The sequence below is a fragment of the Panthera pardus genome, unplaced genomic scaffold (assembly GCF_024362965.1).
Source record: "Panthera pardus isolate Hobbes unplaced genomic scaffold, ASM2436296v1 HiC_scaffold_11, whole genome shotgun sequence".
In the NCBI taxonomy this organism is placed as follows: Eukaryota; Metazoa; Chordata; class Mammalia; order Carnivora; family Felidae; genus Panthera; species Panthera pardus.
In genome coordinates, this window is record NW_026526666.1 from 85,539,635 (window position 1) to 85,566,352 (window position 26,718).

The 26,718-nt window shown below is 47.9% G+C and overlaps 1 protein-coding gene across 3 annotated transcripts in view; it reads left to right on the forward strand.

Moving 5' to 3' along the window:
- Positions 1–5,422: 5,422 nt before the first annotated feature.
- PTAFR (platelet activating factor receptor) overlaps positions 5,423–26,718 on the forward strand; it is a 28,547-nt gene continuing 7,251 nt past the window's right edge. Inside the window, exons 1-2 of one of the 3 annotated variants that reach the window (XM_019432501.2) lie at positions 5,423–5,600; positions 12,981–13,049. The gene's annotated coding sequence lies outside the window, so the exon portion shown is untranslated. Of the gene's footprint in view, positions 5,601–12,866; positions 13,050–26,718 lie in introns of those variants that run through there. The other 2 variants (XM_019432502.2, XM_019432504.2) reach the window with 2 other exon arrangements.

The following is a 26,718-nucleotide window of genomic DNA, read 5'->3' on the forward strand; positions in this document are numbered from 1 at the left end:
TAAAATGAAGATACTGATATTTTAAGGACTGAGTGAAATAACGTGTGAAAGCACCCAGCTTACAGTGTATACTCAAACGTCCTGCAGGTTATGAGAGACAGGATCAGCCCTTGGGAGGGATGTGAGGTGGGAAATAGAGGGCACCTAAAATGTGAAGATAGGAGAAACTGGGTGACTTTTAACTAGATTTCGCACAGTGTTTTATTTTTAAATTTTATTTTGAAAATTTAAGTTTTATTTAAGTAATTTCTTTTGAATTTTTTAATGTTTATTTATTTTGGAAAGAGAGAGAGACAGAGTGTGAATGAGGGAAGGGCAGAGAGAGAGGGAGACACAGAATCTGAAGCAGGCTGCAGGGTCCGAGCTGTCAGCACAGAGCCCGACGCGGGGCTTGAACCCACAAACTGTGAGATCATGACCTGAGCCAAAGTCGGACGCTTAACCGACTGAGCCACCCAGGCGCCCCTATTTTGAGTAATTTATGCATCCCACACGGGACTTGAACTCTAAACCCTGAGATCAAGAGCCTCATCCTCTTCCGACTGAAACAGCCAGGTACGCCTGAGCAATGTTTTATAGACAAGGAAAGAGGTACAATAAACACAGAGGCACACTGTCTTGTAGTATGAAGAGATACCGCACGTTAGATTTACTTCCCTATGGGAGGGGACCAAAGCCTGGGTGTCTCGCTGCCCTTCCAGGTGCGGTTGAGCGGTCCAAACCACGGACGAATCTGTGCACAGGATGTGGGTGGATGTGGCTCTGGCTGAAAGTGGGCCAAGGCAGAGAGGGAGAAATGTTCCATCATGCTGCAGACTGATACATGTCATGAGGTGATGCAGACTGTCCTGTGCGGGGGACAGCAGCCGTCTCTTCTTTTTTTTCTTTTTTTAATTTTTTTTTTTTTTAACGTTTTATTTATTTTTGAGAGAGGGAGAGACAGAGCATGAACAGGGGAGGGTCAGAGAGAGGGAGACACAGAATCCGAAACAGGCTCCAGGCTCTAGGCTCTGAGCTGTCAGCACAGAGCCCGACGCGGGGCTCGAACTCACGGACCGCGAGATCATGACCTGAGCCGAAGTCGGCCGCTTAACCGACTGAGCCACCCAGGCGCCCCAGCAGCCGTCTCTTCTAAACAGGCAAAGTGCTACCCATCTCTTTCCAGGATGTGTGTGTAAATTCCCGCGCCTGCCTTAGAGGTTATGCCGTTGTCATACTTCAACTGTTTTTGCAGGCTTGTGAGGGCCAGGCCCAGTCTTACGCATTCGACAGATATGCTGGTTTAGGAATAAAATGGTGAACACCATGGGGCCCTGCTGCCTACCACAGTCTGCTGGGGCACAAGGATGAGCGGGCGACTGCAAAGATCATGAGAAGTACAATGCGTTCACTGCTCAAGGACACAGGAGGGGTCCCTTGATCCTGTGCTTGAGCAAAGGCATGTTTCCTAGAGGAAGTGATGTTTTTAAAGTTGGAACCCAGAGGCTGATGCATCAGGAATGTTTTCAGCTGAAAAGAATAACTAGCATAAACAAATAGGGGTATATTTTGCTCACGGAAGTCTGACGGCCGGGAGTTTCAGTACCGGGCTCAAGAGTACTACCAAGGAACCAGGCTCTTACTATGCTTCCCCTCCATCCTCTCAGCAGGGCTTGTCATCTTATTGTCGCATAATCTTCATAGAAGATTATGTAGCTCCACGCCTCATTCCGGTTGCCAAGCAGAAAGAAGTCATCCAGGAAGCAAAAATTTCCCTAAAAGATGTCGTTTTCTAGAAGATGGGCCACGTGGCCACCTCTAACTGTAAATGTGGGAAAACAGCAAGGGAGAATGGGCAGGCCACAGACCAGGTCTTGTCCCTTGGGGCTGAACACCTACTATTTCTAGGAAAGTTTTGTTGGCAAGGAAGGAAGTAAGGGAGATTGACTGTGAGGGACCGCCAAGTTTCCGTCACAGGTCGGGTGGGACTTGAAAGATGTTTCAGTTGGAGGGAACGGTGTGTGCAAAGACCCAGAGGTAACTGATGCCATGCTTGGAAACAGAAGTGAGGTGAAGTGAGACCAGGGACATCAGAAAGTCATATTAAGAAATTTGGGTTTCAGCCATGACATCCTATTTTCCCAGATGGACTAAAGCCTTCCCATTTCCTTTCTGGCACATTGTAGCCACAGACCCACTGGAAGATCTGCCAAGATCCCAGCCCATTCCCATAAGCATGTTCAGAGCAATTGTTTCAGTGATGACCCCCCACCCACCCAGAGGGGAGTGCTTTGGGCATTGGACAGAGACAGTGTTAGCCAAGATGCCTCCAGGGCAGGGCTGTGGCTGTGACAGCTTCTCCAGCCTCTTCATCTGTGAGCAGGTCAAGAGCGTCTTTGGGCAGGAAAGGCTCACTGGAGGAGCGGCAGGGCCCGGAGAGAACGAAAGGCCGGCTGAGCCACTTCGCTCCTGTGGTTTGCTGTGAAAAAGGGAGCAAAGAGCCACTGCCCCCACCTCCCCCACTGTGCAGGTCACTGCTGCCTGTGGGACCACCTAGGGCAGAGGGGAAACGGAGGAGCCAGACAGGCACGGTTAGAAATCTGCCATTTGGGGTTCGACTCTGAGCCTCAGCTTCCGGATGTGTAGAGTGGGAATAGTCCCTTTTAAGAGGAAGTGTGACCACCTAAGGCGTCAATCATTGCCTTTGGTGGTCCAGTCACCTAAACGTTCCCACCCGACCCCACCGCACCTCACCCCAGTGGCTGTGGCCTCAGCCAGGCCCCGCCTCCTGGTCCCTCTCTCTTCCCTAGGGCCCCAGTGGAGGGAGGAGTAAGAGCGTGGGAGGCTGAGGATGAGTCCGGGCCTGCACTGAGGGTGGAAGTTCAGTGAAGCAGGATTTGCCTCTCTGGTCCCTCCCTCCCCCTCCCCCCTCCTCCCGCATCCATCCTGGCGCAATCTGGTTCATCTACCCCCTTGCTGAAGTTGTCCGTGCTTCTCATGCACCTGAGAAACATGGCGACGTCTGACCCTGAGTGATGAGGCATGAGCACAGAAAGGGCTTGGAGCCACCTTATCAAGTGTCTGCTCTTCCACTAAACTTTGTAAATCCTGGCACCCCACTTCCCCCTTCTGGGCTTTAGCTTCCTCCTCTTTGGTAAAAGGAGGGTAAAAATACTTTCTTCATTCCTGTCCTATGAATTCTAGTTAGATTCTGTTTATTGTAAAAAGAACCGAGGTGCCTGGGTGGCTCAGTGGGTTGGGCATCCGACTTCAGCTCAGGTCATGATCTCACAGCTTGTGAGTTCGAGCCCCGGGTCGGGCCCTGTGCTGACAGCTCAGAGCCTGGAGCCTGCTTCGGATTCTGTGTCTCCCTCTCTCTCTGCCCCTCCCCTGCTCGTGCTGTGTCACTCCTGTCTCAGAAATAAATAAACATAAAAAAAAAAAAGAACCAACCTTGTAAGTGGAGGCAACAGACCCGTATTTGGCATCAGAGACTGTTGCCTTGAACCTTCTCCGAGCCTCTGCTTCCTCTTCTCTTAAACTTGTTGCCCTGAGGGTTAAGGAGATCAGGGAAAACAGATGCCTGGCACAGGGCTGTGCACAGTGGGTAGTGATCCTTGGCCCTCTTGTCCGGTGTGACTGCTCTAAGCCATTCAGTGAAAGAGCAGAGAATTGAGAACACCTGGGAAGCTTGGTGAAAAGACAGTCTCTGGTCTCCCTGAAAACTACGATGGAGGATTCAGGTTGAGGAGAAACAGCTGGATCTTTTTTTTTTTTTTTCTTTTTAAGGTTTACTTATTTTTGAGAGAGAGGGCACGAGTCGGGGAATGGTGGGGGAGGAGCAGAGAGAGAGGGGGGGACAGAGGATCAGAAGCGGGCCCTGCACTGACAGCAGTGAGCCTGATGTGGGGCTCAAATTCACGAACCATGAGATCATGACCTGAGCCAGAGATGGATGCTCAACCCACTGAGCCACCCAGGTGCCCCCAGAGCAGTCTTAAAGAGTGATCAGTAGGCAGCCAGGCAGAGAGAGCGAGGGAAGCATGAATAAAGGCATGGAGGTCAGGGGACAGTCAAGGGACCCAATTCCTTCTCTGCCAGCCCAAGCCCAACCCTTACTCCCAGAGGCGCTCCACATCGGATGGACCAGCCCCATGTTGTTGGCTGAGCTGACATACAGAGAGATTCCCTGGCTACACGTGGGTATTCCCAGTGTCTTTGGGGTTGGGGCCCCACCCAAGGAGTTGTCTTCCTTGCATTATGCCCTGCCCATCAGAGCCTGCAGGCAGGCCTCCCCTAGTTCTTTATTCAGCTGTTGAATGGGGATTGGAGCGTAAAGTGAGTCACATACTTAGGTCTAGGCCTGCCTTCTGCTTCCTCCTTACTCTCTACCCCACTTCCTGGGTTCTCCGAGAAACCGACCAGGAAACATGCTTTCAGTGCCCTCCATCTTTTCCTCAGCCTTGTTGTCGCTCCCTAGACCACCGTTTCTGCTGTTTCTCAGGTAAGAGTCTGGTGACCTGGGTGAGAGGGCCAGGTTTGCCTGCTTTGTCTGGCTGCCCCGTGGAATCTGTGAGGCTGTTCAGGCTCTGGAGGGGTCCGCAGAGCTTGGTTATGCCTGACTTTTCTCCCACCGGCACATCCCCAATAAACACACAACTTTCTTTTGTCACCACACAGCACACATCCTTTTACTCCTTGTAGACATTTAACACCCAATCGTCAACAGATGTAGCATTCACACATATCACACAGAACAGACCCTCATCACCCACAGACCGAGTTCATGGCCCTTCACAAATAATGTAACACACGGCAGGCCCTTGACATCTACTGATGGAACCCATGACCCTTCACTGCGCACAATATGCAAAGTGTCACAATTGACAGTTGCCCCTCATATGATGTATATTGCCCACAGGATGCAACACACATCTTTGCAGACACACAACAGGGACGTCAGCACTGGCAGACACGACACGTGAATCCTTGCAGGACACAACAAGCCCAGAGACGAAAGACCCCCTGCTCCCTTGCTACAAAGAAACCTACTCCTCCCAGACACACAAACATCCCTCCTACACACACGAACACACACATCAATGCAACTACATGTACATATCACAGAAACTCTCGTCATCCCCAGGCAGGTCCCCAGGATGTTTGGGTGCTGCTGCTTAGCTGGAACAGGGGCTGGGACCGTCCCCACTTTTAACTTTCTACCATGGGTCCTGCTTGTGCGTCGTGGAGGGGATGGTTGGGGTGGGAAAAAAATGCTAGGGGTCCTGGCCACATCATGGAGCATGATGGGAGAGGCCACTGTCCTAGCTGTCTGAGTGCTGCCTCCTGATGACCCTGGGACTCCGCAGAAGCTGGTATTAAAAAAAAAAAAAAAAAGAAAAGAAAAAAAAAAAGCTAGCTAGCATTCATCACATGACCACTGTGGGTCAAAGATCATACCCAATGCTTTTACAAGCATTATTTCATTATGCACTTCCTTTATGAAGTATATACTATTATTCTTGTTTTAAAGCTATGTTTAGATATAAATAGGCTCAGAGAGGTTAAGAAACTTGCCCAATATCCCACAGCCAGGAGAAAACAACGGAATTTAGACATAGGTAAGTCTGAGCCCAGAGTCTACTTCTTTTTAATTTATTTTTAATGAATTTTTTTCTATATTTTAAAGAGGTAGCAAATAAGCAAGTTCAAGATTGAACCCTTGAGGGCCCTGGCCACCCCCCTGAGGCTTCCTTTCAGATCCAGTGCAAGGTGTGTGGTGAGGCGGTGAGGCCGTCCAGGGGAGGGGAGCAGGTGTGCTGTTGCAGGTAGGCCCAGGCTGGAGAGTGAAAGCAGGTGGGACTCAGCCTGACCAGGGAAGGAGAGGACATGGGGGAAGAGGAGGAAGAGGAAAGAGGAGAATGGGGACTAGCTGCCCATACATGTCTGTCCTTAGCAGACCTGATCCCTGTGTGAGGCTAGTGGTGCCGTCCTCACTTTATGGATGAAGAATCTGAGCCTCGGGTGGCCCAGTTGTTGAATGGCAGAGCGGGACTCCAACTCCCAAAGTCTGAGAGGGAATAAGAGATGGCGCACGTGCTCAGGAGAGCCAGAGAGAAGCAGAGAGAGAAACTGAGGTTATAGTGAGGAGGAAGGAGAATTCAGGGCCGCCGGGCATTAGGGCTGGCATCCCAGAAAGGGGTCTCAGAAGGAACATCCTGCCCAAGTTACTTTTTGGCTCCCAGAGGTCTCTGGTTTTGTGGTGATCCCTGCCTCCAGAGACTCTTTCTCTAGTCTGTTCATTGGCACTAATTATCTGCCTGTGTGCTTATAACATCTGTCTTAATCGCTGTAACCTTCCGGTAAATCTCGATATATGATGGGGCATGTTTCTTGACTTGTATGCATAAATATGACAAACACCTTTGCACCTGCCACCAATTAAACAGAACATACAGGTGTAATAGCCCCCTGTGTACCTCACCAGTCCTGCCCTCTCCCTCCCTCCTCAGAGATAATCATATCCTGAATTTGTTTTTCTATATCAATGCATAGGTATTGTGTCCACCGGCAGTCATAGTTTTAAGAGATAGTATCATGCTGTATTTATCCTTGTTTTATTCGTTTATTGTTCATGTTGTTATATGTGGCTCTGTTCACTTTAACATATGCACAGGATTGTATCGCGAAAACATGCAAATATACGTTTCCTTGTATACAGGAAATATTAATATTTCTGGTGTATACCTAGGAAGGATGTGCATATTTTCAACTTTATTATAAAATTAATTTCCAAGATGTAGTGCCTTTTGTACTATCTTTTTAGCAGCACAATGAGAGTTTCCGTTGTTCTACATCCTCCCTGATACTTGGAATTGGCAGACTTTAATTTTTTCCAATCTGGTGGTTGGTTGTTTTAATCTGAACTCCTGATTGCCTGAAATGTTGATCATATATATTTTTTAAGTTTATTCATCTATTTAGAGAGGGGGGGGCACTCACATGCATGCCCACGTGCATGGGGGACAGTCAGAGAGAGGGAGAGAGAGAGAATCCCAAGTGGGCTCCTCACTCTCAGTGCAGAGCCCGATGCAGGGCCCAAAGTCATGAACTACGAGATCACGAGCGGAGCCGAAGTCAGACGCTTAATTGACTGAGCCACCCAGTTACTCCTGCTGATTATATTTTATGTTTCATAGCCATTCAGGCTTTTTCTTCTGTCAATTGCCTCCTCCTTTCTTGACCCATTTTTCTATTGGTCTTGTCTCTAAGTTACTGATTTGAAGGAATTTATATTATATTATGCTTGAAAATCCTTTGTTACATGTATTGCAAATATTTTCTGCTGGTCTGTGACTTGTGTCTTCCTCTCTTTACCATATCTTTTGATGTACACAGTTTTGTTTTGTTTTGATGTACACAGTTTTAAACTTTATGTGGTCGGATTTATCCAACTTTTCTTTGTTATTTATAATTTCTATGTCTTAATTAAAAAAAGTTTTCCTTGACCCTTATATCATAAAGATATCGTCCTCTACTTTTTCCCCCCAAAACTCTTTGTGTTTTGCTTTTCATAATTAGGTCTTTATGCCAGTTGGAATTTAATTCTGGACATAGTGAGATAGTGAGATAGTGAGATAAGGATCTAATTTTATGATTATTTTTTCCCTAATGAATTGCCGATGATTTGCATCAGTATCTACAAATAAATTCCTGCTCTCAAGGAACTTACAATTTAGTTGAGAGTCAGATAATGAGCAAAGTAAACAACTAAAATATATGGTGTGTCAGATAAGTGCTGTGGAGGAAAAGAAAACAGGGTAGGGGCCTAGGGCGTGCTGGGGGATGGCTGCAATTTATTGGGGTTATCAGGAAAGTCCTCACTGAGAAAGTGGCATTTGAATAACTCTGAGTGTGTGGGGAAGAATGTTCTAGGCAGAGAGCACAGGAGGTGCAAAAGCTCCAAGCAGGAATGTGCCCAGTGTGTTGAGGTGGAGGAGAAGGGCCAGTGTGACTAAAAGGTGGGGAGAAAGAAGTAGGAGATGAGGTCAAGCCTTACAGGGCCCTTTCTCCTTGAGCGGAGAAAGGATGTCATCTGACTGATGTATAAAGGTTCAACTGCACAGCCGTATTGAGAACAGATTAAAGGGTGTGCAAGGGTGGAAGGGAGACCAGTGAGGGGCTACATCTAGTGAGGGATGATGGTGGCTTGGACCAGGGCCAAAGCACTGGAGATGGTTCAAAGTGGTCAGATTTTGGATCCATCCATCCATCTATATACGTCTGTCTACCTATCATTTATCTATCTATCTATCTATCTATCTATCTATCTATCATCTATCTATCTATTTATCATTTAAAGTTTAAATTAACTGTATTTAGGGCTGCCTGGGTGGCTTAGTCGTTTAGGTGTCTGACTCTCGATTTCAGCTCAGGTCATGATCTCACAGTTCGTGAGTTTGAGCCCCGCACTGGGCGTTGCTGACAGTGCGGAGCCTGCTTGGGATCCTCTCTCTCCCTTTCTCTCTGCCCCTCCCCTGATCATTCTCTCTCTCAAAATAAATAAATAAAATTAAAAATATGTATTTGTTGAGGAGGCCAGGTCGTTTACATTTTCTCTTGTCTGAGTTTGCTGAGTGTATCCCTATGATCTGGTCCTTTTCTGTGTTTCCGGTAAACTGGTGGTTGAACTTGCTGATTCTATTTCCTTGGCAACACCACTTCATAGGTAGCGTTATGATTTGGCTGTGTGCCACACCAACTTTATTAGAAAGGTTTTTAAACAGGCACAAAAAGAGAGGGAAGAGTAAAATAAGTCTCTATATACCTGTATTCATTTCCTATAGCTGCTGTCACAAATGACCGCAATAAACACACGTTTATTCTCTTAACAGTTCTAGAGGCCAGAAGTCCAAAATCAGTATCAATGGGTAGGGAGTCAGCAGGGCTGTGTGCTCCCTGCAGAGGCTCTAGGACTGAATCTGTTTCCCAGTGCCTGGTGGCTACCAGCATTCCTGGCTTGTGGCCATGTCACCCCGCCTCTGTGGCCACATTGCCTTCTCTTCAGTCTGTAATCAAATTTCCCTTAGCTTCTTTCTTATACAGATACTTGTGATTGTATTAAGGCTCATTTGGATTATTCAGGATGATCTCCCCATCTCAGGAGCATTAATTTAACAATACCTGAAAAATCTTTGGCATATAAGGTAACAGTTACATGTTCCAAGGATTAGGACCTGATACCTTTGAGGGTCATTATTCAGCCCGTTTCAACACCCATTACCTAGATTCAATATTTTGCCGCATTATTTTCCTCCCTCCCTCCCTCCTTCCCTTCCTTCCTTCCTTCCCTTTTTCCATCCTTCCTTCTCCTCTCTCTTTCTCCCATTCCATCCTTCCCATCCCCCTTCTTTCCTCTCTTCTTATTTTGCTGTAATATTTTAAAGCAATTCCCCTGGAACTTCATTTCCAAATATTTCCATATATATGAATAGTTTCTTATATAACCACACCACTATTATCACTTAATGAAATTAACAATAATTCCTTAGAATCATCTAAAATTCTGTCCATGTTATTAAATTCTCCCTGATTTTCTCAAATCTGGCTGTCCTGGATATCTTCTGTTTTGCCCTCTAGATCTTGCTTCTCACCCCACTCTGTGCCTCCGGAGGCTGATTTGTATGGACTACGTTACCCTTATCCCTTGCTTCTGGTTGGACTCCGGGGGAGTCCAAGGGGAGGCACTGGCAAGAGATCAGTCATCGGGGGATTACCGCAACTTCTTACCCAAGGCCACAGCTCCTGCCTGGCAGCCCTCTCCAAATAGCTACCCTTGGGTTCCAGAACTTCTCCCTCTCCAGCCTTTCGGATGGTGAAGGCACCCACTCTTGGGAGCCTTGGAGCACTACAGGGTTCCTTTTGGTTCTCTAGCCCTGCCCTCACCTCTTTAAGTGGTCCCTTTTCCCTCAGATTGCCCATTTGAGTGTGCATCTCTTTTCAGTACCCTGATATATGTTTTTATTTTATTCTTAACATTTTTTTTCTGGTCCCCATTTATTCACACTCCAGCACGGTGGTTGAGATCTAGAATGGGCTCCGAGGCCAGCTTATCTCGGTTCAAATTCTAGTTCTGCCACATATAAGCTGGGTGACTTTGGCAAGCTACTCAGCTTCTGTTTGCCTCAATTTCCTTGTGTCTAAATTGGAGATAATGATGAATGCACCTACTTCAGAGGAATATGGTAAGGACATACACAGTAACATGTATAAAGCAATTACATAGGGTACAACTGCCTGAAACACAGTAAGTGCCCACCATGTGTTAAATAGCATTGGATTATTATTGTTAGCACTTTTATTATTCCTTAAGCACACTCCTCTTGAGTCCCTTTCCACTGTGTTCTTTTGTGTGGATTTTTAGTTATTATTTTTAACCCTTTATTTTGAAATAATCGTAGATTCGGGGCGCCTGGGTGGCTCAGTCGGTTGAGCGTCCAGCTTTGGCTCAGGTCATGATCTCATGGTTCATGAGTTCGAGCCCCGCGTCGGGCTCCATGCTAACAGCTCAGAGCCTGGAGCCTTCTTCGGATTCTGTGTCTCGCTCTCTCTCTGACCCTCCCCTGCTCACACTCTGTCTCTCTCTCCCTCAAAATAAATAAACATCAAAAAAAAAAAAAGTTGAAATAATCGTAGATTCATGGGAAGTTGCAAAGATAGTACACAGAGGGGGTACATGGCTGGCTCGGTCGGTGGAGTGTGCAGCTCTTGCTCTCAGGGTCATGAGTTTGAGCCCCGCGTTGGGTGTAGAGATTACTTAAAAAAAACAAAAACAAAAACAAAAACGATAGTACACACAGGTCCCAAATACCCTTACCTAGTGTTCCCCAAGGCTTGATTAGATTCAGGTTTATATGTAGAACTGACCAAATTTGCTAACACAATGGATGTGGGTGTGAGAAAAAATGAGGAATAAAATGTTGACAATCTCTGCCTACCTACCCTGCTTATTGATCATGTCAAAAGAGGTCCTGAAACATCCATCACAAGAACACGAATAAAGGACTGTTGAAAAACAAGGCCGAGCCAAATAGTTCTGGATTTGACACAAATCCAGAGTCAAATCCAATTGGACACAAATTGGGAGTCTGTGGTCAGATGGTGGGAGGGGTGGGGCTGGTTGATCCTGGAGGTCCTTCCGGGCTGATGTCTCTCATGGCGTGTGGGGGATGGAGGATGGCTGAGAAGGTGAAGCCACCTCAGGGAAAGAGGATCTGAGTTGGGGAGCGGAGCTAGGGCCTTGGCAATGCGGTGAGTAGACCATGGTCTCTTGTGTCTCAGGGCACTCAAGACTCAAGATGCCTCTATGGGAGCTGGGGAGGGATGACCAAACGGGGCCTCTTCAAAGTTCCTAACAGGAGGCCCGGACCGCATGCTGGGATGTGAGGCGAGTGTGTGTGGCGGGTGAATGTGAAGCGTACGTGACTGGGCATGAGGAAAGACGTAACTGGGCAGGTATGAGTGAGGGGTGACAGACCTAGGCACCTGAGTGTCTGAGCACACATGGGAGTGGAGGGATGGGATTGTAAGTTGGCGTCTGCACGATAATGTGCATTGAGGGTACGTGGGCGTGCAAGGCTTATATATGGGAGAGGTGTGAACGTGTCTGCCTGTGTGTGATGGGGGTGGAGCCGGGGCAGGGGCAGACTTTTGGCTCTAGTTCTTCAGGGCTGAGGCACATGTTAAAAGCGATTTGTCCTTTGAGATGCATTTGTGGCTTCGATAAGGTACAGTTGCAGGGTCCCAGTCGGCAGGAGGAAGCTAGCCCAGTCACGCAGGGCGGAGCTGAGGCTGGATCCTGAATGGCGAGGCAGGAGCCTCTGCTGGCTCTGCTTTGCACCTGCCTCGCTTGGGGACCCTAGTCCCGTCTAGGCCTGCTTCCCTCTCTGTGTAGGAGGGTGTTGGGTTTGGCTGATACGTGAGCACCTTGCTTTTGTAGGTAGGGTCTTCCACAGTGCCTGGTGCCTGGGCATACTTAGTAATTTCCTGATTGAATGAATGAGTGGGTAAATGGACTGGAAACTGAGGCAGGGAGCGCTGGCTCATCTCTCACTTACATGCACACAAAGCTTCCACCCAACTGACTTTCTCACGCACACAGGTACACGAGCACGCACGCACTCACATTCACAAACTCATCTGCGTTCCCCCAGTCTGTTGCCCACACCTATTCACCCTCACTTACTCCCATGAACTGGCACGGTGCCAAACTCCTGCTCGGGGTCTTGGGGCGCCTGCTCCCTCCTACAGTCCCTCAGCACGCTGTCCCCATGGGTTCCTCGGGCTTGGTGCTTCTTGGTGACCAGCGATGCCCAGCCCAGTCACGCCACTGACCACGGCAGCGCTTATGAGCTCCTCCCTTCTCCCTCTTCGTGTTCTAGCTGTCTCTCCCTCTCCGCCTTTCTTTCATTTTTTCCCTCACACCCATCCACAGACACACAGATGTGCACGCATGGGCACCAGGAACACGCTCACCGTCTGTCTCATCACGTTCTCCTTTAATTCCCTTGGTTCCTGCCCTCGTGTCTCCTCATTCCTCTCACGCTCTCTGTCTGTGTTTACATCCGTCTGCCTTTCTCTGTGTGCCTCTCTCCTCCCATCTCTCACTTCTTTCCTGATTGTCCCCCCTCTCTCCCTCTCCCGTTTGCTTGGTCACTCACTTCTCTCTTCCTCGCTCTCATGCTGTTTCTCTCTCTCCTAAGAATATGCACTCTCACTTTCTGTTTTCTCTCTCTTATCCCAGCTGCCTGGCATGCTGGTCACTGCCCATGCCCCACCCTGCTCCTGGCTCTGTGAGAACCCTCTGAGCAGTGGCCGGGGCCCAGTGACCCCGCGTGGAGGTTCCTATACCATCTGTTGGAGGAGCCCCAGGGTCACAGTATTTCCTCCGGGGGGTGACTTGGCAATGGTGTGTTCTGTTTCCTCACTTCTGCAATTTCCAGATAGCACAGAGGCTGGGTCTACAGACAGACGCTCAGATTCCGCTGCTGCAGCCACTGTTCCTGATACAGGTAAGGGGGGTGGGGTCCCCGCTGTGGCTGAGCAAGGGGGAGGCACGTGAAAATGTACTCGGGAGACTGAGGTCCTGCCCCTGGCCTGCGCCTAAGCAAACGGGTGTTTCGGCATCTTCCTCGGGCCCAGAGTCTCGGTCGTGTTTAGGAAGGATTCTTCGTGACCAAACTTGCCAGGAGATCCAGCTCCCTTCTTTGGTTGTCTGAGGCCAAGGCAGTGCTGAAGTGACCTCAGAGACCTCACTGGGAGCTGATAATGGTGATGACAGGGAGCTGTCTAGGTCTCAGAGAGCCGGATGCCATCTACCTGACTAGCTGTGTGACCTTGGGCAAGTGGTGCTGCCTCCCTGCAGTTTCCTGCCTCGTCGAATGAGGACGATGCTGTCTCCCCAGTGGGAATGTCTGGAGACCTAGAGGGCATGTTACAGGGCTGGGCATTTAGGAACTCACGAGCTGCTAGACATTCCTGGGGGATGATGAAGAGACCCAGGTTATTTGTACAGAGGGCCTGGCTCACAACCGGTTTCCCACAACAGGTCCCAGGTGGTAGGGACAGGGCACAAGCCGGTCTCCCCTTGTCCTTTGCTGGCAGGAGGTCCAGAGATGGGCTTGGTAGAACTGGGGTCGTTGTCCAGACACTTGCTCATCTGTGAAGGATGAGGGAACCAGTAGAATCTCTCTGTAAGCATTCAGGCAGCTCTGAAATTGCTCTGATTGAATATGCAGCTGTGTTCCAGATACTTGGCATGTGTGTGTGTGTGTGTGTGTGTGTAAAGAGAAAGATGTCCCTGCCTTTAGGTGCCCAGCCAAAGAAAGAAGTCTGCTCCGGCCATGAAGAAAATGGCCCTGGGCCTGGGGTGGGCAGCCAGGATTTTGACTTTAGCTGTTGTTTACAGATTGGGACCTTGGGCAACTCAGGAGCGTCACTTTCCTCCTTTGTAGATTGGGGTTCAAAGTACTGACCTTTGGTTTTGTGGAGGAGGATAAAGTAAGAGGCTGGGTGGGAAAATGCTTTGTCAGTCGTAACACGCTGCACAAAAATGAACCAGTGTGTTACTGCCGACATCATAATCCTTACTCTAAATGCCTTACAGATGAGGAATTTTTGTTCATTGTCTTATCCTTACCCTTCGCCCAGAGTTTGGTGAGTAGTATAATCTTAGAATATGAATGAATAGATGAGTGATAAAGTTCGTATTTAGGAAGGACAGCAAGCCGGAGGCCCAGCATCTGGCCCCAGTTCTGCCCCCGATCCTGTTGTCACCTAGGGCAAATCTTTTCTCTTCTCTGGGCCTCAGTTTTCCCATCTGTCCAATGAAGGTTTGGGCAAGGAATTATACAGCCTATGGCATTAGTGACAAAATGAGCCTCCAGGATGGAGTTTCTGCTCCTGATTGGTATTGGGGTGGGAAGGGGTGTGATGAAAGGCTGGGATCCTGTCTGACTGTCCTTTTACAGTCAGACTCCCAACTCTGCACCCTAGGCCTGTGGGGAGAAGGGGGTTCTCCTCTTTGTCCGTAGCAGCCCCTCCTACTCCCTATCTCCCCCAGCCCCATGAGGGTTGGCTCAGGAGGGGCCACCAGCTGAGCCACGCCATGGGAGCACTCCCTGACTGGTCCCGCGGCAGTGTGTCGGGGTTAGGGATGGAGCCCATTCCCAGAAGGGCAAATGCTGGGTCCCCAGCCCAGCCACCTCTCTGACCAGTCACCATTGGGTTCTTTGGCAGCATGGTGGGAGGGGAGAGAAGTCTCTGGTGAATCTTTGTGTGTGCACGTGTGCCTGTGGTTGTGTGATGTGGCCTGGGGAGTTGGCTCTGGCTACAGTCGCATGTGTCTGCGGCACGAGCAACCTGCAGGGGGGTCTGGTACAGCCCAGCAATTCCCAGAAGCAGAATCGCTAAGCAAACCAGCGGCAAGGTCGGTGTACCTTTCTTCCTTTGTGTCTTCAGCCAAAGAGGATCCAGAGAGAGAGAGAGAGAGAGAGAGAGAGAGAGAGTGAGAGAGAGAGACTACATGAGGGGAAGACTACCATTTACAACCCCTCCCCACCTTCTCAGTTCTGCAGGAGGGGGACCCTTACTTAGGGCCTGCTTTTGGTGCTAAGCTCAGTTGGCTGATGGGAGAAGCACATCAAACATCTGTGCGGGGCCCCTTTATAGTTCATAAAGTGCATTTGAATTTATCAAGTGCTTTACTGTTTCTGAACCCTTTATCACTCCTAACCATCTTACTTTCTTTTTACAACAATGCTTGAGGTTGCCCCTGCCCCCACCACTTTTTAGATACATATCACAAGGCTCAGAGCGGGGAAGAGACTCACTGGCTCAAGGTGGTGGCAGGCGTGGCTGAGGCCAGAGTCCAGGGTCCGGATCCAAGTCCTGCGATCTCTCTTCAGCTACCCCTGGTTGCTGCTGGTTTGGTGCATGGCTGATTTGTTCACTCATTCATTCATTCATTCATTCATTCAATAAGCATTTTCTGAGGGCTGGGGAGGAGCTCACAGTTACTGAGCTGTCACCACTTGTGTAGATTGCTTCATTCTGTTCTTACAACGACCTGCTGAGGAAGGCTTTATTATCACCCTTTTGCAAATGAAGAAAGGGAGGAGGCCCTGAGAGCCAAACCACAACTAGGAAAGAACAGACCCGGTGACGGTGACGATCCTGGTCTGTGTGACCTTGAGGCCTATGCCCTGTACCCTATGTTTTCCCTTGGGCCAGGCCCCGGGTACCCACGAGGGCACCAGCAGGACTCAGGAGCGCCCAGGCTGGGAGGCGTAGTCCTTTGGTGGGATTCCTGGTATAACGGAAGCACTGGGGAAGCCCACAGGAGAAGAAGTACATCTCACTCCCTCCTCCCTGCCCTGGCCTACTTCCCAGAAGCGAGGAGGAAGGAGGGGGACTCACATATACCCTCTGGGCATTTGGGAGTCAGAAAGAAAGAACCAGGCCAGGCTCAGGGTCCCCCAACTCCACAAGGATGTCTTAGACCAGCTGAGCAGAGAGTGAGTCTCACCAGCACAATATATATTCCTGGGGTCAGGGAAGGGCCCTCTGTGAGAAGGGAAATTGGGAAAATCTGGCACCCAGACCAGCCCCGCCTCTAGGGCCCTATACTCTGTCCCTGACCTCTTCTGGACAAAGAATTCCATTCATTCATCCATAAATGTACCCAGCATGGTGCTGGACTCCTTGAATTAAACACTGTGGGGAGCCCAGTGCAGAATTCACGAGAGGTCAGGACACTTGCTCCCTTAATTTCCCCTTCAAATCCTCTGCTTCTTGGAGAAATGGTAGTGAAACCACTCCACAAAGGGACTCTTTAAAGAGTATGGCAGCATGGCCAGGCCAGGGCCCAAATGTCAAGCAACAGGGGAGGTCAGAATAGAAGTAACTTACTTACTGAGCACTTACTATATGCCCAGCACGTTCGTTAGAGGTTTATCTGTCTTCAACCTCAGGGCTATCCTGTGAGGTCAGTGCTGGTATTATTGTCATTTTCTACATGAGAAAAGTAGGACTCACAGAAGGGAAATGATTAAACTATCTTGTTTTAGAGACCCCAGGGAATCTAAGGGCTGGTAGTGATTGAGGCTGGTAGGTGAGGTTTTGGAAGTGAAAGGTGAAGGACAAAATGTGACTGTGTGTGTGTGTGTGTGTGTGTGTGTGTGTGTGTGTGTGTGTATTAGCCGATGTTCCTTGAATGTTCGCTGTGGAGGAGACCCTACCGTACATACTGGTGAAATGTCAGAAGTCTTGAACCCAGGGAATTCCCAACCCAAAGGAAAAAGAAACCAACATCCATTATAATGCAGTCTGATGTGTTGTGTCATGGAACCTCTATGGAACCTCTAACTCTGTGGGGAGGGGGGAGGGAGCGGGTCGAGAAGTAAGACTGACAATAGCCAACATTCCTTGAGCTTTTATCATGAATCAGGTATTTTCTATTTAATCCTTATAACAACACTATGAACCAGGCATTCTTCTTCTGCCCCTTCTTATTTTTATTTTGACAGATGAGTAACGAGAGGCCCATTGGAGGTTAAATTAATTATCTTGAGTAAGAATCAGCTGACAGCATTTTGCCAACTGCCACCAGCTGCCTTAACGAGATGTGACTGTCCCAGTCACAACAGAAAAGCCGTTGATGGTGAATACCGTGAATGGTGCCAAGCACGTTACACATATTATTCATAGAATATTCACACCACTCTGGGAAGATATGTGCTTGGAATATCGTCAGCTCCATTTACAGGGGAAGGACCTGAGGCTCAGAGGCTGATGTGCTTGACGATGGTCACAAGCTGAGACAAGACACAGGCAGAATTCGAACCCAGGATTGTCTGATCAGAGTCTGTAGTCTTTTTTTTTTTTAATTTTTTTTTTAACGTTTATTTATTTTTGAGACAGAGAGAGACAGAGCATGAACAGGGGAGGGGCAGAGAGAGAAGGAGACACAGAATCTGAAATAGGCTCCAGGCTCTGAGCTGTCAGCACAGAGCCCGACGCGGGGCTCGAACTCACGGACCGTGAGATCATGACCTGAGCCGAAGTCGGACGCTTAACCAACTGACACTCAGGCGCCTTAGGATTTAGGCTGCATAGTAGTACATTGTACATACAGACTACATTTTGTTTACAATGTTCATCTGTCGATGAACATTCGGGTGGCTTCTACCTGTTGGTATTGTGAGTAGTACTGCTATGAACGTGGGTGTGCAAATATTTCTTCAAGATCTTGTTTTCTTCCTTTCTTTTTTTTAAGTGTTTGTTTTAATTTTGTTTTTAATTTTATTTTTTATTAAAAAATTTTTTAATGTTTATTTGTTTTTGAGAGAGAGAGACAGACAGAGTATGAGCAGGGAAGGGGCAGAGAGAGCTGGAGACACAGTATCCGAAGCAGGCTCCAGGCTCTGAGCTGTCAGCACATAGCCTGACGCGGGGCTCGAGCTCACAAACCACGAGATCATGACCTGAGCGAAAGTTGGACGCTTAACAGACTGAGCCACCCAGGCGCCCCTTTGTTTTTTATTTTTGAGAGAAAGAGTGAGAGCTTGGGGGAGAGGGACAGAGAGAGAGAGAGAGAGAAAGAAAGAGAGAGAGAGAGAATCTTAAGCAGGCTCACAACGTGGGGCTCGATCTCACAACTGTAAGATCACGACCTGAGCTGAAATCAAGTGTTGGACACCTGACTGAGCCCAAGATCTTGTTTTCAGTTCTTTTGAAAGTATACCCAAGTGAGATTTCTGAGTCATATGGTAGTTCTATTTTTAATTTTCTTAGGAAACTTGTACTGTTTTCCATAGTGGTTGTATCATTCTATATTCCCACCAACAGTAGGCAAGCATTCCAATTTCTCCAAATCCTTACTAACACTTGTTATTTTCTGCTGTTTTGATAGTGGCCATCTGCCAAGTGTGAGGTGATAATGTCGTTGAGGTTCTCGTTTGCATTTCCCTGATGATTAGTGGCGTTGAGCATATTTTCATGTGCTTGTTTGCTGTTTGCATATTTGAAGAAACTCTACTGAAGTCCTTGGCTCCATTTTAAAATCAGTTATTATTATTTTGTTGTTGTTATTGAGTTGTAAGAGTTCTTTCTATATTCTGAATATTAACCCCTTATCCAATGTAAGGTTTGCAAATATTTCCTCCCATTCTGCAGGCAGCCTTTTTCTTTGTTGACTGTTTCCTTTGCTATAGACATTTTGAAAGTTTGATGTAGCCCCATGTGTCTATTTTTGCTTTTGTTTCTTGTGGTCCTGGTGCCATATGCAAAGTAATTGGTGCTCATTCCAGTGTTATGAAGATTTCTCCTTACGTTTTCTTCTAGGAGTTTTGCATTTAATATATATATTTTTAATGTTTATTTGCTTTTTTTATTAAAATTTTTTTTAATGTTTATTTATTATTGAGAGACAGAGAGACACAGAGCGCGAGCGGGCGGAGTGGGGGCGGGTTGCAGAGAGTAGGGGGAGACACAGAATCGGAAGCAGGCTCCAGGCTCTGAGCTGTCAACCCAGAGCCCGATGCGGGGCTCGAACTCACAAACCGCGAGATCATGACCTGAGCCCAAGTCGACGTAGGGCAGGCCGACTGCAGATCCCCTCCTGTCAGGTCCTCCCCACAAGGCAAGGAGTTTTTAGATTCATGTGTAAATGCCCGCTTGGAGCCTGTGTCCCTCCCACACCCCACTTCCCCCAGGCTTGCAGTGCTGTGAGGAGCTGCTGATGCATGAGATGTGCGTGAACTTGGATATGAGTGATTTATAGCTTATAAATATTTAGACTTTTGTACTTTTGACCCCAAATGACCCCAGAATGTTAGGAGCCAGTCTGGCTGGTAAACCCAGCTTCCCAGCCCAGTTACTGGGGAAGTAACTAGCACATACTTTCTTCTGCCCAGATCTGGGTGGTCCCTCCCCTCTGTTTGTTCAGCTGAGGATGGGAGTCCTTTCTCCAGGTTCCAGGGGGACAGATGATGTTCCCAGACAGAAGGGGAATGGTAGGGTGTTGGGGCTGAATGCTCTGTAAGGTAGAGGGTGGGAGATTCAGATGGCAGAATTCTTCTGTCTCCATGAGTATTTATGGCTCCCCTCGCCTACCCCCAGCTGAGAGCTGGGCCTCGGCTGCTGCCAGACTTCAGCCATCAGGGAGCTGTGCCTGCGTGTGAAATTGATTGGTCTGACCTGCAGCCTTCTTTCCCTCTAAATGCTCCTTCCCTTCCTGACGTGTTGAAAGCTTTGTTGGCATTAGCCTAAGGACCTGTCTAGAGGAGACAGGAAAGCCAGTATGTGGGTTAGAGCCCCTGAGACAGTGGCGATGGTAGTCCCCTTCCCTGGCTTCATGCGGCTGAGCCAATGGAGAGAGGGGGGCCTGCTGGTCATTGTGACCACTTTGCACGCTCAGTTTTGGAACCATTGTTAAAATTGCAAAATTTTGCAGTTGAAGAAACTGAGGCTCAGAGAGGTGAAGTCACTTGCCCAAGGTCACACAGCACGCAAATGGCAGAGCACGTATAGAACCCAGGTCTTTCTGACTCTAGAAAGGGGTTGTTCTCCCCATCCTACGATGCCTTCCCCAGAGAGACTGGACACGTTTCCTTCATGCCGGTTTCCTCTGTATAATCATCAGGGGCGTGGCCATTCATTCATTCAGTCCCTGGTGTCTGACATTGAAAATAAAGAGATGAAAAAGACCTAGTCCTTGCCCTCCAGAAGGTCCAGACTGATGAGGAAATGGCCATAGAAATTAATATGTAACAACCCATTGTGCCAGGTGCTGTACTAAGGAACATTGCCCAGGACCATGGTGACCTGGAGAAGAAGCCTACTTATTCTGCCCGGGACAGTCAGGGAGGGTGTCTTAGAGGAAGCACTCTTTAGATTGGGTCTTAAAAGATAAGCAAGATTCTGCTAGGTAAACCAATAGGCAAAAGGCACTCTCAACAGGGGCCCAACAGCATGTGCAAAGGCACCGAGGTCTGAGAAGAAATGGAGTTTTTAGAGAAGCAGCAAAGCGTTCAGTGTGGCTACAATACAGGGCAAGTTGTAAAAGAAACGCTGGTGGGAGATAAGGTGGGAAAGGAGCCTGGACTCGGTCCTGGGCACTGGGGACCCATGGAAGGTGATAGATTAGTCGAGTATGTGGCTGGAAGCGTGTTGAAGCACAGCACGTCTCAAACTTCAGGGCACACACGAATCCCCTGGGAATCTTGTTAAAATACAGATTCTGACACAGCAGGTCTGGGGTGGAGTGTGAGATTCTGTATTTGTAACAAACTCATGTGTGATGCTGATGCTACTGGTCCAAGGACCACAATTTGAGGTAGGAAGGTTGTAGCCCTGTGTGGAGGCTGCTCTGGGGAGCGGGCAGCTACTGGGACCCTTCTTTTCTTTTCTTTTCTTTTTAAGTTTATTTATTTATTTTGAGAGAGGGGGAGAGAGCACAAGTGGGGAAGGGACAGAGAGAGGGAGAGAGAGTCCCAAGCCGGCTCCGCGCTGTCAGCACAGAACCCAACGCAGGGCTTCATCTCACAACCCACGAGGTCGTGACCTAAGCCAAAATCAAGAGTCGGACGGTTAACCGACTAAGCCACCCACGCGCCTCTACTGGTACTCTTCTGTCAGGGGACAGATCAGGCCTCGACCATCTTCTGGAGTCAGTCCTCTTGCAGCTGTCGCAAAGAGGTCAAAATTGTTGGTTGCTAGGTATTTGTTCCCTCAACAAATGTTTACCAGCCCAGCTCTGACCCAGCTTGTGTTGGCGCTGGAGATGGAGAGAGGAATAAGAAACACCACGTTGTGGTCCACATCACTGCCGTCTCTTGCCTCCCAAATGGTCTCTCTGCTTCCACTTTGTCCCCTATCATCTATTCTCTGTCTTGCAGTCGGGGACTCAGATCATGTTACTCGCCTGCTTGACATACTCCAGGGGCCCTCCAGTGCTCATCAAATAAAATGCAAACTCCTTACCACCGCTTAGGAACCATTTGGGTCTGTTGCCCTCTGATCTCATCCAGATCCTCCCGTTTCTCGCTCCCCTAGGTCCACACTGACTTTTCAGTTCCCTGAACATGACACCTTTATTCCTATCTTGGAATATGATGAACTTACTCCTGCTGCAGGCCCTTTGCACATGATATACTTTGCCTAGAATACTCTTCTAGATTCTCTCTTGACTTGTTCCTTCTCATTTTTTAGATTTCAGCCAGGGGAAGATCTGGGTTTTTGCAGGACCCTAAAGGTTATACAATTTGGGAGGCCCTCTTGAAGAAAAGCTACCAAATTGCAAATACCCAGTTAGATACAAGACCTAGGGAGGGGCCTTGAAGTTTACACTTCATTGGCCTCTTGGCAAATCTTCCTCTGGTTTTGTTTATAGGTCACCTCCTCTGAGAAGCCTTCCCTGGTCACTCTATTTAAAGCAGCCCCTTACCCAATCTTCATCATGTCACTTTTTATTTCTTTTATTGAACTCATCACAATTTGAAATTATTGTGTGCTTTTGTCTCTCTACTTGTTTTTGTCTGTTTTACCTGACTAGAGACTAGACTCTTCGAGAGCAGGGAGCTTGCCTGTTTTATTCCTGCAGTATCCCCAACAAATGCCCAGCACCCAACAGGATATCAGTAACTGTTGGGTGAACGAATGGACATTTTCTCTGCCCTCCAGGAGGTACTGTTTAGTGTGGCAGGAGGACAAACAGGCAATTTTGATGATATAAGAAGCTGTGAGCGATGGGAACTCAGAGGAAGAGCCCTTAACCAGGTCTAGGGGCAGAAAGCAGGGCATGAAAGAGGCAGGGAGGCTTAGGAGAAACTAGTTGGAGGAAACGGGGCCAGGGCAGTCTTCTTCTTCTTCTTTTTTTAAAATGTTTATTTATTTTTGACAGAGAGAGAGAGACCAGGGGAGGGGACAGAGGATCTGAAGCCGGCTCCACACTGACAGCAGTGAGCCCGATGTGGGGTTCGAACTCACGAGCCATGAGATCATGACCTGAGCTGAAGCCAGACTGAGCCACCCAGGCGCTCCCAGAGCAGTCTTAAAGAGTGATTAGTAGGCAGCCGAGAGTGAGGGAAGCGTGAATAAAAGCACAGAGGTCTGAGCCCCCAAGACCCAGAAAAGACTCAGCAGTTACATTTTGGGTGATGTCAAAGGGTTCCATTGCTTCAAAGGGACAGCTGGGTCCTAAGTTTGGGATGAAGGCTAAGACAGTAGGAGTCACAGGATCTGAGAAGGCAGCAGAAGTAGGAAGAGCCAGGGTGATGGGGACTGGAGTCACTGGGGGCAGAACTTTAGGCAGAGACAGGAGTTCAGCCCAAGACCCACCCCCCATCCCTCCACACACACACTGATTCTGGCCCTATATCTAGAAGGAAGAGGCCTCTGCTGGGCCTCCTATAGGGGCCATGTGGACTGGGGAGCCTCTCGGGCCAGACGGACCTGATTACATCTTGTTACAGATTGGGTTCCAGGGAAGGTAACTGCGAAATGGAGATTAGCATGCAGGAATGTTTTTCTCGGAATATTTTAATGCAAAATTGAGATCCTATATAATTCTACCTATAAATACTTCACTATGTATACCTAATAAGGGATTAAAAATATAGAACCATAATATCATTATCACACCTAATAAAATTACCATTAATTTCTGAATTCCATCTGATACTTAGTCTGTGCTTGAGTTCTTCCACTTGTCTAAGAGATATTTTTTACAGTTACTTTGTTTTTTTATTTTTTTGAATGTTTATTTTTGAGAGAGAGACAGAGAGCGAGTGGCAGAGGGGCAGGAAGAGGGAGTCACAGAACTGGAAGCAGGCTCCAGGCTCTGAACTGTCAGCACAGAGCCCAATGCGGGGCTCGAACTCACGAGCTGTGAGATTATGACCTGAGCCGAAGTTGGACGCATAACCGACTGAGCCACCCAGGAGCCCCTTTTTATGGGATACAAATAAGTTTCCCACAGCATTTAGTTGCTCAACTAAGCTTCTTATCTTTTTTCTTTTTAGAGGGGGTGGGGTGGGATGGGTCGGGGCAGAGAGAGAGAGAGAGAGATTCAGAGAGAGACAGAGAGAGAGAGAGAGAGAGAGAGAATCCCAAGCAGGCTCCATGCCCAGTGGAGAGCCAGACTTGGGGTTCTATGTCATGACCCTCAGATCATGATCTGAGCCTAAATCAAGAGTCAGATGCTTAACTGACGGTGCCCCTTAAGATCCTTCTTAAGTTGACTGATACTTACTTTGTAGACCCCTCTCTCCTCACCAGCCCCCCCACCCCTTTAAGCTTTAACTAAACCAAGCGTCTCAAGTTCCCTGAGAACAAGGTCCATCCTCTGCTAATCTTCCGGGCCTCTGCACACGCTGTCCCTCTGCCTGGGGCTCCTCGTCGGGCTAACTCCTTCTTGTCCTTCAGCATAGGGAGGGGGTCACCCCTGACCCTCAAGTCTGGGTACGGGCACCATTTCGGAATTATCCCAACTTCTGGAACCTCCACCATTCTAACACTCGTCACTTTACTTCTGAATCTCTCTTTTGCAACATGACCTGTGAGCCACTTAAGGGTGGAGACTGGGTCTGTTCTCTGAGGCCTCAGCACTCTGACCAGGGCCTGGAGCCAGTGAGTGCTTTGCTCAGTGACTACATGAGTGAGTGACTGAATGGGTGAGTTGGGCTAACCTGTGTGTGTGTTCCATTCACATGGTGAGAAAATCTTTAAAAAATCAACGAATGAAAAAAATTTTGTGATGAACAAAATACCAAAATTTTCTTTTTTTTTTTTTTTAATTAAGTTTTTAATGTTTTTATTTATTTCTGAGACAGAGAGAGACAGAGCATGAGCAGGGGAGGAGCAGAGAGAGAGGGTGACACAGAATCCAAAGCAGGCTCCAGGCTCCGAGCTGTCAGCACAGAGCCTGACGCAGGGCTCAAACTCACGGACTGTGAGCTCATGCCCTGAGCCAAAGTCAGACGTTCAACCGACTGAGCCACCCAGGCGCCCCATCAAAATACCAAAATTTTCAATGAAGACACAGGATCAGAACTGTGCCAGGCAGAGCCATATCAGAACCGGAGGCAAAAGGAACTCTCTGTAATACTGTTTTGAGTTTTCGAAAGATATTGCATTAAACATTATGTATCTTGATCAGTGAGGTTTTCAGCGTCTGCTTAAGATCTGCACTCAACGTGAATGCCTCGCAAGCCTTACCCTGGTCCTGGTCCTGGCGGGAAGACTTTCTCAACAGGCCTGGGCAGGCGTGGCACAGGGGACTGGGCCTGAGGCGATATCCTGGATTGGATTCTTTGGCTGCAGAAAGACAGTTTCCGGTGGAGAGTTGCCCCCACCCCACTAAGCTGGAGCCTAAACCCAAGAAGAGGAAAGGACTTACTTACGAGTGGGGTAGATGGTGGGGGTGAGTAGGGACATGACTTTCTCAAAGACCCAGAGCGAGCACACGCATTGCTCAGCTGTGGGGCTGCCTCCTCGCCTTTCTGAGGGCCCAGGAACAGGGTGCCCCAAGACATGAAGGTCCAGCAGGGGAAAGAAACAAGGCCAGTCTCAGATGGATGGGCATCTTGGGCTCAAAGGAAAGGTGGTGGGGGGGGGAGGGAGGGGAGTGTGGGCTGAGATTGTAGAGCAGCGATTGTTTTTAATTCAAGTCTAAAATTTTAATTCTCGTATAGTTAACATCCAGTGTTACGTGAGTTTCAGGCGTACGATACAGTGACTCAACAAGTCTACGTTACTTGGTGCTCATCACAATAGGTGCACTCTGTAATCCCCAACCCCCCTTCCCCATAGTAACCACCAGCTTGTGTCTTTTTTCTTTGTCTTGTGGAGCAGCGATTTAAAAATCTTCTGGTCTCAGGGCACCTGGGTGGCTCAGACGGTTAAGCATCCTACCTCGGCTCAGGTCACGATCTTGCAGTTCCTGAGTTCAAGCCCTGTGTCAGGCTCTGTGCTGACAGCTCAGAGCCTGAAGCCTACTTCGGATTCTGTGTCTCCCTCTCTCTCTGCCCCTCCCCCATTCACGTTCTGTCTCTCTCTCTCTCTCTCAAAAATAATTAAAACGTTAAAAAAAAATTTAAAATCTTCCAGTCTCAGGATCTCTTTCTATCTTTAAAAATTATTGAGGGCCCCAGAGAGCTTTTGTTTACATGGGTCGTATCCATCAATATTTCCCATATTCAAAATTAAAACTAAGACATTGGAAAAATTTTTGTTTTTAGGTATAAAAGCCAATAATGAACTCATTCCATGTTAGCGCAAATAACATTTGTAGCAAAAAAGTAGCAACAATTTCAAAACATAAATAATTTAAAGTAGCCTTGATTTAAATTTCTTTGCAAATCTCTTTAAGCATGGATTTACTAGAAGACAGCTGGATTGTCCTATCTGCTTCTGCATTCAGTCCAGCATGGTATGTGTAAGAAAATCTGCCGTTGCACAGATATGTGTTTGTGCAGAGAGGGATATTTTGATATCTTTTTCAGATAATTGATGATATCTTGATACTGCATCAAAGCTCCACAAATGGTAGTTTCTTAAAAGTTAGTTGCAATGTGGAAGCCCCGAATCATATCAATGAACTGTCTGTAATCTGTTGCACAGCAGTGTATTGATTTGTTTTGGCCTTTGATTCCTTTTTTTTCTTAATTTTTTTAATGTTTATTTATTTTTGAGAGAGAGACAGAGCACAAGTGGGGAAAGGGCAGAGAGAGAGAGAGAGAGAGAGAGAGAGAGAGAGAGACAGAATCTGAAGCAGGCTCCAGGATTTGAGCTGTCAGCACAGAGACTGATACAGGGCTCGAACCCACGAACCGTGAGATCATGACCTGAACCCGAGTCGCATGCTGAACTGACTGAGCCACACAGGCACCCATCAGCCTTTGATTCTTTCGCCTAGGCCTAATTTTGAAACCTGTCTTCCTCATTTGGAAAACATCCGTTCGCTAAGTTATGCAGGTCTTCCAAATACAGATCTTTCATTAAAGGATTTTTGACAATTGCATTCATTCATATCACCACCAATCTCATCAGAAAATTCTTTAAGCATTAAGAAGCTGTCAAACTCATACTGACAAATACAATTTTCCCAAGATACCAGTTTTCTCGAAAATTCGAATTTTCTCATTGGCAACACATACTGTCATTTGTTTTCCGTGAGGTGAT